Source organism: Colias croceus, chromosome 8, assembly GCF_905220415.1.
Source record: "Colias croceus chromosome 8, ilColCroc2.1".
Taxonomy (NCBI): domain Eukaryota; kingdom Metazoa; phylum Arthropoda; class Insecta; order Lepidoptera; family Pieridae; genus Colias; species Colias croceus.
The window spans coordinates 7,498,949-7,516,391 of record NC_059544.1 but is presented as its reverse complement, the minus strand read 5'-3'; the positions used below and the strand labels follow the sequence as shown (position 1 = coordinate 7,516,391).

General features: G+C 34.8%; 1 protein-coding gene across 1 annotated transcript in view; it reads right to left on the bottom strand.

Annotated features, from left to right (window-relative positions):
- LOC123693982 (protein turtle) overlaps positions 1–9,251 on the bottom strand; it is a 58,057-nt gene extending 48,806 nt beyond the window's left edge. The window contains exon 1 of the mRNA XM_045639260.1: positions 8,941–9,251. The gene's annotated coding sequence lies outside the window, so the exon portion shown is untranslated. The remainder of the gene's footprint in view (positions 1–8,940) is intronic.
- Positions 9,252–17,443: the final 8,192 nt, after the last annotated feature.

Sequence of the window (17,443 nt, the reverse complement as noted above, 5' to 3'; positions counted from 1 at the left end):
TTCTCGCGGGCGGACGCTTCCTCTCATCACCATCTCCGAGAGATTGCTCCGCACCGCGCCATTCCCGGGTCGCGTCGTCCAAATCCGCGCGACCTACTACCACCCCCCTCTCCTAAGGCGTCCACAGCGCCCTCCCACCAGCCGACGTTGGAAACAGCGTCGGTATCCAATCTAGCGCTTCCAGCGCCACCTGCCGCCCACGCACTCTGTGCGCCCCTTACTATTCCCTCCTACCAAATCCACTCCCACGCGCAAATAGCGCAATCCCTTATAATACCCCCACCCACGCAAGCCCCGCCTGCGACGGCGCACCCTACCGCGCCGTCTGTCGCCTCACCCTGCATAACTCCTACACAATCGGTACACAACGTACCCAGCCACTCCCACGCCTATCCCCACGCGCAATTGGCGCTTCCTACCTCACCAATCGGTTTTGTGTCGCTCCCGGGTTCCTTGTCCGTCCCCGGCCTAAAAAGTTCTGGCCGGGCTCGTAAAACCAAACACAGGTCGGTCGAGTCTTCGCAAAATGCGAAAAGGTTTAAAGCTTCCGAGTCGGGCACAGTCTCCTATACTGTGCCCCAAATATCTAAACAGGGCGGTTCGCCCCCACAGTAACCCGCCCGTATTAGCGGGCGGCGCTATATACCTGCTGCAGGGGGCTTCCCGCCCCGATCAGCATTCCCCACGCAGCCTCCTAACGGAGGCCGCGTGTGTGAAGACCCACTCGTCGATTAAAATCAGTCGGCAGCGAGCCTTTCCAGAGAGAGGACATGTTGCTCGGCGCTCTCCTGTGGACCTATGCTGTTCATAGTAAAAGGATAGCGCAAGCCGCGATCTATCGTAATAGATCGCGGAGATTTTGACTTGCGTTAAATTGAATAAGCGCTCTTAATAGCATTTGTTAATTTAGATAATATAAGCTGGTTTTAATTTAAATGATTTATTTATAAGTTTAAAAAACAAATTATTACGTGTTGTTATGTGTATCATAATTAACATGTCAAATGAAACATTGTCAGCATTTAAATAGCAATGGTGATATTCGTTTTCAACAAAAAATTACACAATAGAACTCACTCATAATAAGAAATGTTCTGATTGAAAATTTCACACTTGGTTAGACGCTAAGAGTTAAGAGTGTCTGCATTGTGTTAGCCGGCTCCTATATAGAGTCACGGATCTGGCGCATACTGCTACAGTCAAGAGAACTTAATTGAAGTTGGGTGTGGTCGACCACTGCATGAACATATGCTCCCCGTTTCTCGTTTGCTATGCTAATAGAGCCAGGGTCTAGCGATTGTTGTGAATTGTGATTTGTGAGACTGTTAGCTAACTGTACATTTTATTTAAATATTCATCTTTCATGATGTTTTTGTGATACAGGTTTGTAGCGTTATTTAATATCAGCTAATTCGTTTACTTATTTATTCGTTTATAATATTATGTTAAATAAAATTTAAAATTTGTAATGTATTTATTTCCTTCAAAGTTAATGTTACTTATATTGGTACAACTTTACGAGTTAGATAAAGATTAACAACATTAAATTGGTAAAAAATACATTGATCATTTTATTGGATTTACATTCATAGATTTTACATCCACATTTCCAAATGCACATCCTAAGGTACTTTATATTTAGTATTCAATAAATCACTACGTTATTATCTAATTTTTATAACGGTAAAAAAACCAACGCAACGTGTAATATATTGGTGTAGACAAAAAAGGTGTATGGCCATGTCATGGCCATCATATTGTTAACAACAAACCTTTGAACAAATGATGTTTCGCAATACGAATATTGAATCTTGGTAAAGTGTAGAGTAACTGTAGATAGACATTATTGGACAGAACATTATAATTAAATAACATTAGAAAACAAACAAAATATTATAACCATTTTTTAAAGTATAATATGTTCATCATATTGATGAGTTCTGACTTCTGAGTGAGGTGTCATAACAACAAAAGAAGCTGCACAATAGTTAGGTTTTCATGTGAAACCTAAACGCATTGTATGCTTAAAAGTAATTGTATAATATTTTTGCTAATTTCCAAGACAAGACAATGATGCCATGAGAAATCGTCAAGTAGGTTAACTCGTTATCCAATCGTCGTGTTCTAAATCTCTTGGAGGCTGTAATAAAATTTCCAGAAAATTCCTAAAGCGTTTAGAGGTGGAGTGTCGTCTTAAGGCTATTTGCAATGGCTTATTGACAGCAAACAACGCTGTTTGCAAATACGCTCTTCGCCTCGAATAGGTACAGATGCAATGTCTTTATTCGACTAACCTCTTACACGGTAAACACTATCTTGAATTTCCCTTTGTTTTATATGGTTTTATCTTGTTTACTAAACATTGTTTACCATACAATTTGTTATTTTTATCCTTTTTATTTGGCAGTTATGAATGAAGAGTTTATACATATTATTATAATATCTTCAATACCCATATTTTGATCTGAACCATTAAATAAACAGATTGGCTTCTACATAATTGAATTATTTTTTATAGAGCATAGAATATAGAGCTAATCCATAAAGTTCAAAGGCTCTATTCGAACTTCGAGCTGTCTATATGTAGATATTGTACAATAGATATTATGTATTAGTAATTAGACAGTATGTAAGAAAATTAAATTTATTTACCGGTATACCCTTTTGGAGGTTATGTATAACTTAACTTTACAATATTATTTCATTTGTTTACTATATGTTACGATATCGTAGCGTCTCCTCGTTTCTTTTCCTTCACAGCCTTTTGAGCTGTACTGTATAAACGCACTTGTATTAACTTTGTAAAATAAAGAGTAGGGCAATTTATACCTGTCGCTTGAACTTTGATGTTACGTGACATCCAATACATTACGGTGACACGGTGTTATTGTACCTACTCGATCTAAGTACCTATAACGTTTACAATATTGCGTGCACTCAGCCATATTAATTCACAGGGAATAAGCAGATGTCCTTGAAATTCACATGAACCGAGCATGTATGGTATCAATTTATCACGAAATTACGTACATAGGCCGGCTGCCGCGACAAGTGCTCGGGCCGGGCATCGAACCGGCTCGCAGCAGGTTTGGCCCGCCTTGACCACTTCATATCCGTCAATTGAAATTATGTAACGAAGATGTTTATATACTTCAACGAGATTGTGCATTTTGTTTACGGAATAAGTGTAACACTGAAAAAAAAATTGCCCTGAAGTTAACTCTACCAAAAGGTAGGAGTTAACTTCAGGGCATTGTTTTTGTAAATAAGTGCAAAAGCACTTGTTCACTTCACCAATGAGTATATTCAAAAGATTTAATTGGATAAAAGGTGACATTAAAAATAGATAAGCCTTATCTAACTTAACAGCTTTCAGCCTAAAATATAGATTTATTTTATACTACAAGTTCATTAAATCAGTTAATTATTAATTATAGTTGATTATGCTTAAAACCTGATCGAAAGGTGTTTCATTTAAAAAAATAATCAATCAAATACTCACATAAGTTTTGATAAAAATATATAAAGCATACTAATTTTTAATTTTTATATGGTAAAGCAAAAAAATATTTTATTAATTACACCCATTTAATTTTATAATAGAACAAATCACGGTTTTTATCCAAAAAATGTATTTCTATGTTTTTCAAAAATCCAAACGTAACGTATTTCGAGAGTGTTAGAAAAGATGTTAGAGGCGGAACTGGTTGAGTTAGACAAAAAATAACAGGTTATGAAGATCTTTCGGTTTGGTAATATTCTGCGCTCGGTACGTACTAGATAATCAAATTCCCATAAAACTCAATAGTTACTGTACTAAACGTGTAAATGAACCATGTAAATATAGCATTTGAGGTTTCCCGTCTCATTAGCGGCGCCGCAACAGCTCTCTTCAGCAAACACTTGACGCCTACAAATGGCGTTTCTTGGTCTTACTTCTCAGTACGTCTGCACTCTAATTTACAGTACAAACGTAATTTCAAAACACTTATCCGGACAGCTTAACACGAGCAACCCATTCAGTTTATAAGACGGAATTAATAGTTTTAACGTAACACTGATTACTGATATTCAAGTTATTTCTTATGAACATGATAACATACATTCGGCAGTTTGTATATGTTTGCTATTTAAACGGCGGAACTGCTGTTGATTTATTTGAGAACTAGCTTCCGCCCGCGACTCCGTCCGCGCGGATGTCGGTCTTCGCGTGGATGGTTATTTCTCCATTTTGAGTAACTCTGACAATGACATCTTATAAATATCTATTGGACCCAATTCCCAAATACGGCTAGGCCTATAATAATACGCAACGTGTGTTCGCGGTTCTACGGACAACGTCTATGGATAAAACTGAAAAATTAAGATTAATTTTTTTCTACGTATTTTTCCAGGATAAAAAGTATCCTATTTTACGCCCAGGATAATAAGGTATAATTATACCAAGTTTCATCGAAATCGAACCGCTAGTTTTCACGTGATGCCTTCACAGACAGACAGACAGACAGACAGACAGACAGACAGACAGACAAAAAATTTTTTAATCACATATTTGGGTTTGGTATCGATGCAGTAACATCCCCTGCTATTTATTTTTTCAATATTTTCAATGTACAGAATTGACCCTTCTACAGATTTATTATATGTATAGATAGTGATTAAACCTTGAAAGGTCATAGGAAACTTTTATCGCAAGAATAAAACTTGAAGGGGCTCTTATTGAGCGCAGAAATTTGTATGGGAAACAGCTGGGGCGCAATAACATGGTGTACACGCGAACGGGTCCGTGGGTGGATGACTAGTTATAGTCATATGGGTAGGTACTATATATAGACGCAAATAACATATATAGATAAAGTAATCAGCATTTCCGTAGAAATAAATGTGATAAAGACGAAACAATGATAGTTATTATTCATAAAATTCAGTAGATATTATTTCGGCGATTAATTATTTGCAATTAAAACATTTCGAACAACTTTACTAACAATTTTAATTTGCGAGACACAATTATGCATAATTAATGCGCCCGTAACCATTTATATCGAACGTGTCGCTGATAATTTTCATAACAACGGTATAGTATAGTTTAATTAATAGCTTACCATATCACGTTTCACAATAACCGTGGGAAGTTTTAAACAATCGTTGGCAGGCATTTTTATTTTCACCGAGCGTTTCCCATGTTACCTGGAAGCCTTTCTTTGATCTTATATCATCTGCTTCCTTTCGGTTCGTACTTTGTTTTATTATGAATACATTTCATTCATCATACTTTCATTCATCATACTGTATTTGCATTTTCGTATAATTTCCATTCGAATGGTTATTTTTGAAGTGTTGAAGTGTCTGTATCCTCATGAAGTTGCTAAGTTTCAGAATAATTAAAGTTATAGATATAGTTACTTAATTAAATTTTTACCGATGTATTGCAGGATTGTATTTTAAACAATTTATACGTATCTCTTTGTAAATTTAAAGACTTTTATTTTAGACAATAGTGTATTACCACAAGATTACCACGTAACGAGCGAAAAGCATGTTAATTAATAATTATGGCCTATGGGCCATAATTTTAAAATAACATAAGTAAAAACTGGTGAAATTATGTATAAAAGCTCAGTTAAGAATTATAAGTCAACCTATTTTTTTATATAACCTTTTTCATTCATTCATTCATTCATAAGAATTATAAGTCAACCTAATTTTTTTTTTGGCGTATTCATCTATTAGGTATATACACTGTACACTTCTGTAGGTACATGAACTATGAAGTTCAAAGGGGAAATGATTATATTAACTACGTACATTGCGTGACCATTTTAGGCCTATTATGATAAGATATGAAAATGAAACCATTATTAATTATTAAATTAACTTTACTTTTTTAATTTTATTATTTAAATTACACAAAATTTTGGGTACCTTAAAAATACAAATAATATCTACAATTTATGTGCAATACAACTTACATTAGTATTTTATACTGCTGCGCCCGTAACAAATATTTAAAGAATTTTTATAAAAATTGTATCCCCATTTTATTTTAAATCCTTTTATATTCTGGGAAATGGGCTAGTGGCTATAATAATTAATCTACCACATTTACTGCGTAGTACAGATTAGCGGAGCACTCTCTAATTCCTAAAAATAGAAATAGGATAAAATATTTCTTCATTTAAAAGCTTATTTAATAAAAAGTGAATAGAATTTCATTTACGTTACATAAAAACCTATGTCGTCGCATCACGTTATTATTTTTAGTTTAAACTACCTACTTACCTATCCCGACGGTAAACTCAAACAGTAGTATGTTATTCTAAAAATATTATAATTTCTCTACAATTCGATTTAAACAACTTGTTATCTCTGTTTGTGCTAAATGTTGGAAGTAGAGCAATGTGAGGATACATTAAATAAATCAGAGCGAAATGTCTTCGGCGAGGCCGCGCCGCACATGTTACTTAAGCATGGTGAGAATTTTAATCTGGAACGGAGGCGACCCCTCGTAAGTGGTACAAAGTAACCACGCTTCGTTGACTTCAGCTATATTAAGGATGAGAAAGCGCATACGTTTTAGCGACAAAGAAAGGGTTTGTTTTTAGACGTTTAATCAACGCCCGACTTGGTTCTGGGCAGTTTCATCATTCGCAACAGAATGTCTATTGGACACTACGAAAATTATATTGAACCTACTCTTTAAAAACGGACCGCACACATGCTAATGCAAAACGTAAACCAATCGTAGCTTTTAAATGATTTAATTTATCAGTCTCAATCATCAAAGGTAATGATTTTTTAATGTTCCGCGATCTCTTTTACAAACAGTTTGTTTATCCTGTTAACACTTTAATCGACTCGTTTCCCTTGGGAAGATAGCATTGTGAGGAGCAGTCGAGTTTTTTTTTGTTCAAGCTAGACGCTCACAACTTGACGGTAATATCCGTGTTAATGAAATTCCGTCGTCGAGAATTGAATTACCGTTAAAGTATTCAAAGGCTAACTTAGTAAATAGGAAAAGTAAACATTTTGTAAGTGGAGTGTGGACGCGAGCGAACTTAAATTAGTAATAGGTATTATGATTACGTACAATATCTTAACCACAAATCGGGCATTAAAAGAAAAGGTCACAAAATCAGGTCAAAACGTTAGCCGTTGGGGTAAAATAAAGTTATAGTCTAGATTAATTTATTAAAGCACACGAAATGTTTTTGTAAGTCGTTACGCGGTAGAGTTACATAACATTCAGAGGCTGAAAATCAATTTATCCAACAGCCCAATGCCAGCTTCATATTTACTTTTAAATATAACGGATACGATTTTAATAATGTGATGTGTATCGCTCGCTCTATTAAAATATTGTCTCTTATCGCGAAACAATATTGCCTCTCATGAGAAAACTTGATGCTATTTTTTCTTATATAAATTGATCTGAAGTTTTTTTAACGACACTGAAATTTTATTATTTCATTTTTTATAAAAACGTTCTCAAGAAAAGATGATTTGTAAGCTTGTAAGTTATACGTAACCAAGCATAGCACGATAGGCGTCAGACAAAATGTCGGCGCATTTGTAAAAGGATCTGCACAATGCATACCTATTTGGTATTTTGTTCTCAGAGGTAGGTCGCAACCGTGAGATCGAGAGCAATATGAATACATCTCCAAGAAATTATAGCCCGACGAAAAGAAAGCGATTCATTTATTTGCGTTTTAAAATCCTACTTGAATAGATTTGAGATTCAGTTTGTTCAGCTAAATAACATATTAAGTAACTACGAGCAAAACATATTAATTTGTTTGTAGAAATTAGGAAATATTTTATGCTCGTAGGTACATATACCTATTGCCTGAAAAAGCATTATGTAGTTTAACATAAAACTGCGAATATTATCGTAATCGTTATGTATTACCTACAAACCATGGCCCAGTTTCGATGGGTGTTATTAATACCTGGCCACAAGTAGAGTGATGTGATAGAGTTTAATGTCGGAGCTATTGTGTAACATTATTACAAGAATTCCAGCTAGTTTCCGTTTATTGCATTAACATTGCTCGTTCCGCTTTATTTTGTAATTGTTTGAATCGGTTGGTTTCACTTTTCTGCAACCCATCACGAATAATTATGAGCTTTGAAATCATTAATGCACAATGCATGAAATGCGTGGGAAAATAAATGTAACACTATACCTACTGAACTTTTTGTGTTTATTGAATAAGCGAATAAGCGAATAACTGAACTGAATGAACGTATTTATTCTTGGCGGTTTCAAATTTAAGCAAAAACAATTTATTATTTATATCGCAAAAATATTTAATTCAAAATAACATCACAGGAAACAATTTTTATTAGTCCCTTAGTTAGTGCAGCTTGAAACCAATTAACTTCTTACGTAACTCTGAAGTAAGTAAGAACAAACTAATAATATGAATGGATTACTTATACATTTTCTTTAGATACCTGTGTTGAATTTTTTATATATTTATTTATTATTTCACGTTCCATAAACGCTTTTTTAAGTAAACTTGCACTTTCTGTTTCTACATGAATTTGTTTTACATAATTATTGTGTGTCACACGCAAGTAAATGTAAATTAGATAATGATAATAAAAATAAAAATAAAATAATTTTAAAAAGAAAATTCGTATCGCACGAATTTGTACATTTCATCTGATTAATTCATTTTAGCCGTAGCCGCGCTACGATATTTGTAACCGCCAAGATGAAAATACGCAAATAGGTACCTATTATTTTCTTTGAATGGACATAATATGTATTACAATTTAAAAAATTCGTACACCAATCCTTTTAAAAATAATATAGGTAGGTAATTCCCGTTATAAATCAATGTTCAAATTTTTTAGCACTAGTCACACCTTTTTGTGAATATTTCACACGGATCTAAAAGGAATGTTAAATTTTCTATGAATAGAGCTTACCTTTTTTCTAAGAAGCAGCCGGACAATCCAAATTCGTATATGGGTCCCGAGGTCCGCAGTTGTTAAAATTGCCGCATTCCACTACAGCCGGGCGTGAGGCAGACGCAGCCTCCTATCTGGACCGGTTGTTTACTACCGCGCTGGACATCCAAACGGACATTTAACCGGAAATCATCACTTAAACACCTATTGAAACACTGTGATTGTCTCGTCGGTGTGACAAATCATGGCTGCACGATGTTTTTGAATGAGATCGTCCGCGATCAATGTGCCAGGTGAGCGGGCGACGAGTAGCAGGTAGATCTCGGTGGGCGACGCGCACGGTACTGCCGCGGCGGCGACGCCAGCGCCCTCCCGCGAGCCGCGCGCAAGCGCCACACCTCGCCACTCGCCTACCACTCGGAAAAGTCAACTACATAAAACCTTTACACATATCTATACTAAAAACATTTTTTGTATGAAGTCTGAGCTCTTGACGTAACAAGCCCTCTAACTGCAATGGGATAAGCATCCTCACGCAAACGAGTATCTCTACCGACTGCAGTACCGAAACCATTATGAATAATTTAATACGTTTAAATAGAATGCAGTGTAGCTGCAGTGATGGCCCATGAAAGTTTTTAGGGAAATTGAATTAGATTTAAGAGGATTCACAGTTTTTTACATAACGTGGGTGTTGCAAAGCTGTGAGAGTATGTCCATCTACATAATTAATAAAAGTTGCTACAGGTTTGACCTACTTTGTAGTCCACACAAATATTTAACCGAGTGTGGGAGTGGCATTTCACCCTCACCCTCACGAAATGTGCCGCGGTGTCTATGCAACTGTGATGTTAGGAGTGGACACATTCATTTTACACTCTATAGATTTCAGCCACATAGAGACAATAACGAGCTCTAGAGATATTGTGATTACTACGGTATAAAAGTGTTTATGAATACCTACACTGTGCCTACACAGTGATTATAGTAAAAAGTATTATAAATTATAAATAATTTTAAAACAACACGCATCATTGAATTACGTACCTTAGCCTAAAAATTAAAACATCTCTCTAGCTTAATAATTTAAAACTTATACGATTATAATAGATAGGGAGGCGAGGTAGCTAAATGGCGTAATTCAACGGCGTCGTCGAGACTTATCAAAATCGAAAGATAAAATAATTTCGAAAAGAAAAGCTTCTATGCTAAAAACCATTTTAGCGGTGGGTTTGGCGTGTACGGATTTTCAAAAATGTAAAAATGTAAAAAAAAACAGTTACTTGGGCATTCTCGAGCGCGTCAGATATTCATACTACGTATGCCCCAAGTGCCTCTGATAACAACGGTATACTAATCTGCCGGTTTGCGTGGTGGGGCTAGGCATATAAATTAGTTAGAAATGCACAAAAAAAAAATTTACTCGAGCGCGTCAGATTTTCGGAAGGGGTGTTAAGTAGGCCCCAAAAAAGCTCCCCTTAAAAAAACTGACGATTACGGCATGACGATAAGTTACGATGAATTTTTGAAAATGCAGAAAAAAAAGTCCTTTTGAAATACTCGAGCGCGTCAGATTTTCATAGTGGAGGTTTATCTCGGTATCCTGAAAGCATATTTTCTTAATCTGACAAAAATGTTGGTGGGTTCTCTTAATCTGACCGAAAAAGGTTTGTGGGTTTCTTTTTTTTAATCATCGTTATTTCATATCAATTTTTCTTAACACCCTCAGTTTTCGAGATATACTCAAAAAACCGGGAGTTTGAGTTTCTTGATGCTTCAAGTAAAAAAAGTTTTAACTTTGGACAAAAATTAAAAAGAGACCTTTTTTGTAAAATAAAATTATCTTTTTTGTTTATTTAAACTATTTTTTTTGGAAAAAGAAAAGTTCGCGACTTATATGCTACAACGCGTTTTTCGGAAGACGAAATGGCTCCTCCAGACTTCCGGTCATGCGGAAACCGGCAGATTTTGTATTTTTAGTAATTTTTAGATTATATTCTTCAAAATAGAAATAAAAAAAATCGCGCTCGAGAATGCCGGATTAACGTTTTTTTTTTACAAGTTCGCGACCCTATAACTCGGCGGCGTCAAGGACTTATGGTCAGATTAGTTAAAATTAGCCTTAAAACACTAAAATCAACCCCCAATATCTTAATCTGACGCGCTCGAGTATTTCAGACTATCGTTTTTTTTTTACTAATCTGATCGTCTATCCTAGGCACGCGTCACTACATATAGAGCTAAATAGTTAACAAGGTTGTTCTATTAGGTCTAAGGTATCTCTCATATCTTAAACTGCGACGCTCGAGTATTACAGAAAATTCCCCTCTTCGCCTCCCTATCTATAAAACCACTGATTATGTAGGTAGTTCTGAATAGTTTTGATTGTTTATGGTTATGATTTAAACGTGATTTAGGTACATTAAAATACACAGAAAAAGTATATTTAGACAAAGTATGTACCTAACGTGGGTGGTTTTACATTTTTAAAGATCCATCACTGTAGGTATGCAAAAAAATCTATGTATTTTTAATTCGTCTAAACTCTAAATGTTACGGCTATGCACGGGATGTTACCAACTTTTTGGCCGTTTTCAAGAAATCACCTTAAACACCAGGCTAACAAAGCGATAGAAGTTAGAAAAACATACCTCCCCCCATCTGCGGATGTAACCGCGCGGCACGTACTTGAATCTAACATATAAATTGGTACAAATCAAAGAGAGATTATGAGAGGATATACCTATATTCATACAAAATAGTTATCAAAGCAGTTGAGCGGCTGAACTATTTTCAATAAAATTTAAAGTGCAGTTAGGAGTCTATAATAATTCATATTATAATAATATAAAGTCTAAAGAGGAAAGATTTGTATGTAAGAATGTTTGTTATGAATTGGCTCAAAAAGGACTTTACAATAATATAAGTAGATCAGAATAATACATATGAATACTTCATTCTGCCCCCGGATAAAACCGCGCGGCACAGCTATTATAGTATGTATAAGATATAAGTAAGTAATAACTAATAGATATACAAATTAATATGTATTGAAATTATATATTCGATAAGATAGGATAGGTTCCTATCTAATATAATAATAACTTAATCTTTATTCTTATAAAGAAAAGGGAAGAAAGCTACGAACTGAGATCTTTCGTGATTGTGCAGTGATTATAGATTGGTACGTAATTAGTAACCACAGGTCCAAGAAAATAAACTTAAAGGTGGGATATTTAACGGTAATCAATATTATCATACAAATACATGGATTTACTTTGGTTGTTACAAGAATTAAATTGAGTCGATACATATCAAACTCCGGTAAGTCCACTCCCTGCCAAAATTGAGATAACAATGGCGCCAATTTTGAATTGTTAACTAAACCAGTCTGTACTTTTCAAAGTTAGGTAAGTCAATCGTATCTCTATTAAAATAAGGTTTAAAGTAAATGTTTTTTTTCAAACTCCGGTATGTCCCTCGACAGTGGTTTATCAAACTCAGGTAAGTCCATTTCGACCAATCACATCGCAGTATGGCACTAAAATAGCTGCCATTTCTCTCAATTTTGTTGAAGCTAACAGGTGTGACCAATGCTTATAAATCGTTTTAATTGATAAATGATGGAAGAAAACAGTTTTACTATAGAGGTGGTGGTTCTAGACAAAGCAAGGAAAAAAACAATACCAAAAGCTAAAACAGACAAGGCTCAGAAAACAGCTAAAAGATAAATGAAACTCGACGCACAGCACACGCACAGTAGTTATTCCCTGCCAGCCAGCCAGGGCCGTACTGAGATTTTTTCAACCGTTTTGATTTATTGACCCCTCTCTTTGCCCAGCAGTGGGATGATAAAGGTTAATAATAATAATAATTTGTATCTTTTAATTTACATATTTTATTTTAACGTCCAATACTTACAACGCGACGAACTATCTACCCATTTCCACCACCTCAGTACGTCCCAAAACTGAGTTCTATCAAATCCCTGTAAGTCCATTAGAGATTTTTCAAATTCCTGTAAGTCCAAACCGATGTTTTTCAAAACCCGGTAAGATTTGCTGGTACATATCAAACGCCTGTATGTCCAGATTTAAATCTAATTTTGTGGCATAATCATCAAGTAATACATTTCTTTTTCTTCGTAAAAATAATTCTAATGTATTAAGTATATTATATCCGTCATAAATTATAAAGGTCCAAACATATTGATTTTTTAAGTTATTAAAAATACCTCGATTCCCACATTTCTGTTAGAATGGACTTACCGGAGATTGATATGTATCGACTCAATTCAGGAATAACTTCGATATAAATTGTAATTGATCAAATCTTCTAGTCTAGCCTATTATATAAAAATGAATCGCAAAATGTGTTGGTAAGCGCATAACTCGAGAACGGCGGAACCGATTTCGTTATTCTTTTTTTATATTCCTTGAAGTACGAGGATGGTTCTTATGGTGAGAAAACGTAAACATGTACCACGGGCGAAGCCGGAGCGGACCGCTAGATTACAATAATTAGAATAATATAATAATTAATAAAATATAATTTTTATTCATGAGTACAGAATTATGAGATTTAAGTTTGTAATATTATTATTAAACTAATTCACATTACGTAAAATGACTTTGACATTTTTTATTTATGGCGCTCTATTTCTCGGGGTTTCGCCACACCCTGGACCGTCCCTGTACACTCCATACAAATTTATCGTTTTGACAGTCACACTGTAGAGACTGCAAATGTGTGTGTTAACGCTTTATGGTTGGCACCATAGAAATCTAAATTGTTATTTAGATTTCTATGGTTGGCACATTTGTGACTATCGTAAATAAAAATTCGCGTTTTTCTGATGAAATACATCCGTAAACAGCACAATATCTAACCATTTTCTACGAAAAACGATAATCACAAATCCAAAATAATAAAATTACTTTAAGTCAATTTGATAAAATGTTGTCAATCTTCGTTGCGTATCGTCCTTGCAGAAAAATGCGGACCATTTTTATGCTGATCGTGCGGGGTGAGGTGTGTTTAATTTTGGCGGGAGGCGGAGAGTGTCCGTTCTGTATTATGTATTCTTTGGTTTCGCTAAACCTTTGCTACGTCTGTAGCGATTTTATTTCAGGACTAGAAGGTAGAAGTTTCAGGGCAAACATATAAGCTCCTTTTTACCTGGCTGCAACAGAAGGAATGTCATTATTTTCGAGCGTAGGTGTGTAGCACTTATGTAATTTTAATTATCAGTACCTACCTACTGAGGTAGTAAACGGGCTATACATATAAATAACCACAGTGGTGCCCGCAAAATAAAAAGATAAGGGTGGGTATATTTTTATTTACCTTTGTGCAATATGAAATGTGGAAATCGAATGAATGATTGTAAAAAGACCAACAAACAAAACAAAAAATTGATAGAAAATAATAGTTAAAATTAATGAACTGAAAAGAGAAACAAAAACACAATGCCACTTTATGATGCTGCAGGCGTTTGAGTTTTGTACTATAGATTATCTACCGGGTGTAATCGAGTGTGCATAGGTGATTATTTCGTAACTATAACAGATATCCAAAAACTTTAAACTGATATCGAAAGAACATTACCTATATAATGAGTAAAATTACAATACCTAATAACTTTTTAACCCCTTACCGCATACAGAGCCATATATGGACGACGAAGTTTATGAATTTTTTATAGGCTAACTATAAACAATATCTAAAAAAACTACCTTACATCTTAAACAGCATTTCATCGAGAATTGGAATGTAATTAATTTATACAGTGTAAATATTATCCATCAGATATATTATAGATTTAGTCTAGCGCGTGCGACGGTTTGGGTGCGCGGAAAAAACCGTGATTTTCAAATTAAGATTTCAATATCAAAAAGGTGAGTAAAGCCATGAAAAAAAATATTTCTTCATTCTTTAGTCTTTCTAAAATAAGGTAAAACATTTGGTTAGGTTGTTTTTTTGCTTTAATCATGTTTTTTTGTACTTTTCCAAATCTGTCATATTTGGCTTCGTATGCATTCCGTCCAAAATATATTATGTCATATGTGGCTGGGTATGCATTCAAGCACAGCATTCAAGGATACTTTCACTGATTGTTCCAGTATCAATCCTAGACACTTTTATCTCACTATGCTAAGCATGTAAATATTATATCATCATCAATAAATACAGACTCATGCTATATGCCACTGTATGATTTTTAATTAGCCGTTTCAGAGCAAATGCGAAAGTCAGGGAAAGCTCTTATTACCAAAAGACGTGGTCGTCTCTCAAAAACTTAGAAACATCGGCATCTCTGGAGTCTCCTCAGTATTTCTGACTCGCCAATTACCGCAAAAAAGCTACGAAAAACTCCTGCAGGACATCTAGATTTTCACTTTGATTCTGTACGGTCTGATGGGATTAGTCATTACCGAATTTGGAAGAAGAACGCCCGTCAGCTATGCCTATATTGTTCCAATTTCGTTCCTTCACGTTATGTGAAAAATATAACGTGTTTTTATGTTATAATGACAAACGTAATTGTTTTAAGCAATTTCACGAAGTATAAGTTGGCTGTGATTCTGGGTGTTATTTAGGTATCCATATAAAGTACTAACATTTCGCCCGCGGCCTCGCCCGCGTTTTCAAAGAAAACCCCGCATAGTTCCCGTTCCCGTGGGATTTTCGGGATAAAACCTATCCTATGTGTTAGTCCAAGTTACCCTCTATATTATGTGTGCTAAATTTCATAGAAGTCGGTTCAGTAGTATTTGCGTGAAACAGTAACAAACAAACACATACACATACATCCACCCTCACAAACTTTCGAATTTATAATATAAGTAGGATAGGATTTATGTAAAGTATATGTAGCATATCAGTTGACTAAGCATTCAGGATACAAGCTTAAGTTTAGTTTGGGGCTTAGCAACCGTGTGTGTGAAATTAATCCGGAATATGTTTTTATTTTATTAATTAGTTACTTTTTTCTAATTGCATACGAAGCCATATATGACAGAAAAAATACAACAAACACTGCATACGAGTCCATATATGGCGCCGTTATATATTTTCTATAATATAAGTAAATAATTTTTTTTCTCAATTTGATCTCATAATGTAAGGTCTAATAAACACTTTTTTGCAAAAAAATAATTTTTATTTCATCTCCTTAATAATTCATGCAATAAGGGGTTAAAAATGAAACGGGAAATATCTAAAAAAGTTACATTAAACAGTCCCATACATTTTGTATTCAAAGCAAATGTTCGAAGTGACATCCTCGTTTTGGAATACCATTATATTCCACATCTAGCTCTATATACAGTTTCTAAAGGAATTTGTATTAAAATTTGCGAAGTGATATAAGCACAAAACCAAAAAAAGTACCAAAACCTTTCATATTACATGTTGGGTAGAGATCTCATATTACTAAATGTATGGGCGTGTTTAGTGAAATTTTTTTGGAGATTTCCCGTTTTATTTTTAAAAAGTTATTATTGTCATTTTAATCATTAGGCAAAGGGCTTTCGATATCAGTTTAAAGTTTTTTGATATCTGCAATAATTACGGAATAATCGCCTGTGCACACTTAACAATTAGGTACACCCGGTATATTTGAGACTAGCTGTGCCCTGCGGTTTTACCCACAGTGCTCCACTCCTGTTGGTCTTATCGTGATGATATTATAACCTTCCTCGATAAATGGGCTATCTAACACCGAAAGAATTTTTAATCGGACTAGTAGTTCCTGAGATTAACGCGTTTAAACAAACAAACTCTTCAGCTTTATAATATTAAAGTATAGATTACATCTTCTTCTTCTTTTTATTAATAACTTAATAGATAGCTCCACCCAGCAGAGGGAGTCCACCAATGTCCAGAGTAAGTGAGAGCGTCGGGATTCAAATTAAAGAAAATCCAACTGATATTATTGTAAGATTTAACATTATTTTGGAACTGGGTAAAAAAGTCAGAATAAGTATTGAACCCACTTGGAGCTTGGAGGATTACATTTTAAAGGGGATATTTTGGCCGTTGGACGACACTTTGAGAGAGACATAAAAATATAAGGTTTGTCAGCGTAAAAATGTTCTTTGTTTCAGAGAACAATACAAAAAACGCGTTTAGCGTAACCAAACAAGTAAATTAACGCTTCAGCTTTATAAGTGATTATTATAATTTGTAATTGACCTATAAATTATTCATATTATATTCCACAGTTCCGAGAACCAACACCAAAGAGTAGTATTATAATATGTATTATATTATTGATTTATTGACCAACACATTCATACGCGGACTTCGCTTCACTCATCACTGCTGTCGCGGATGGTCGCGCAGTACTAGTACGCATTACTTGCTCTGTGTAGTACGCAGTATGAATGGTAGCCTTTAGCAGCAAAGCCTCTATTATATTTTTGTCTCTGTGAAAAAATGACACTGACATATTTCATTGTTGAATTATTAGCAATAGTGTCATATTTATTGTCAATCAGTTGTCACATCATCGGTATCT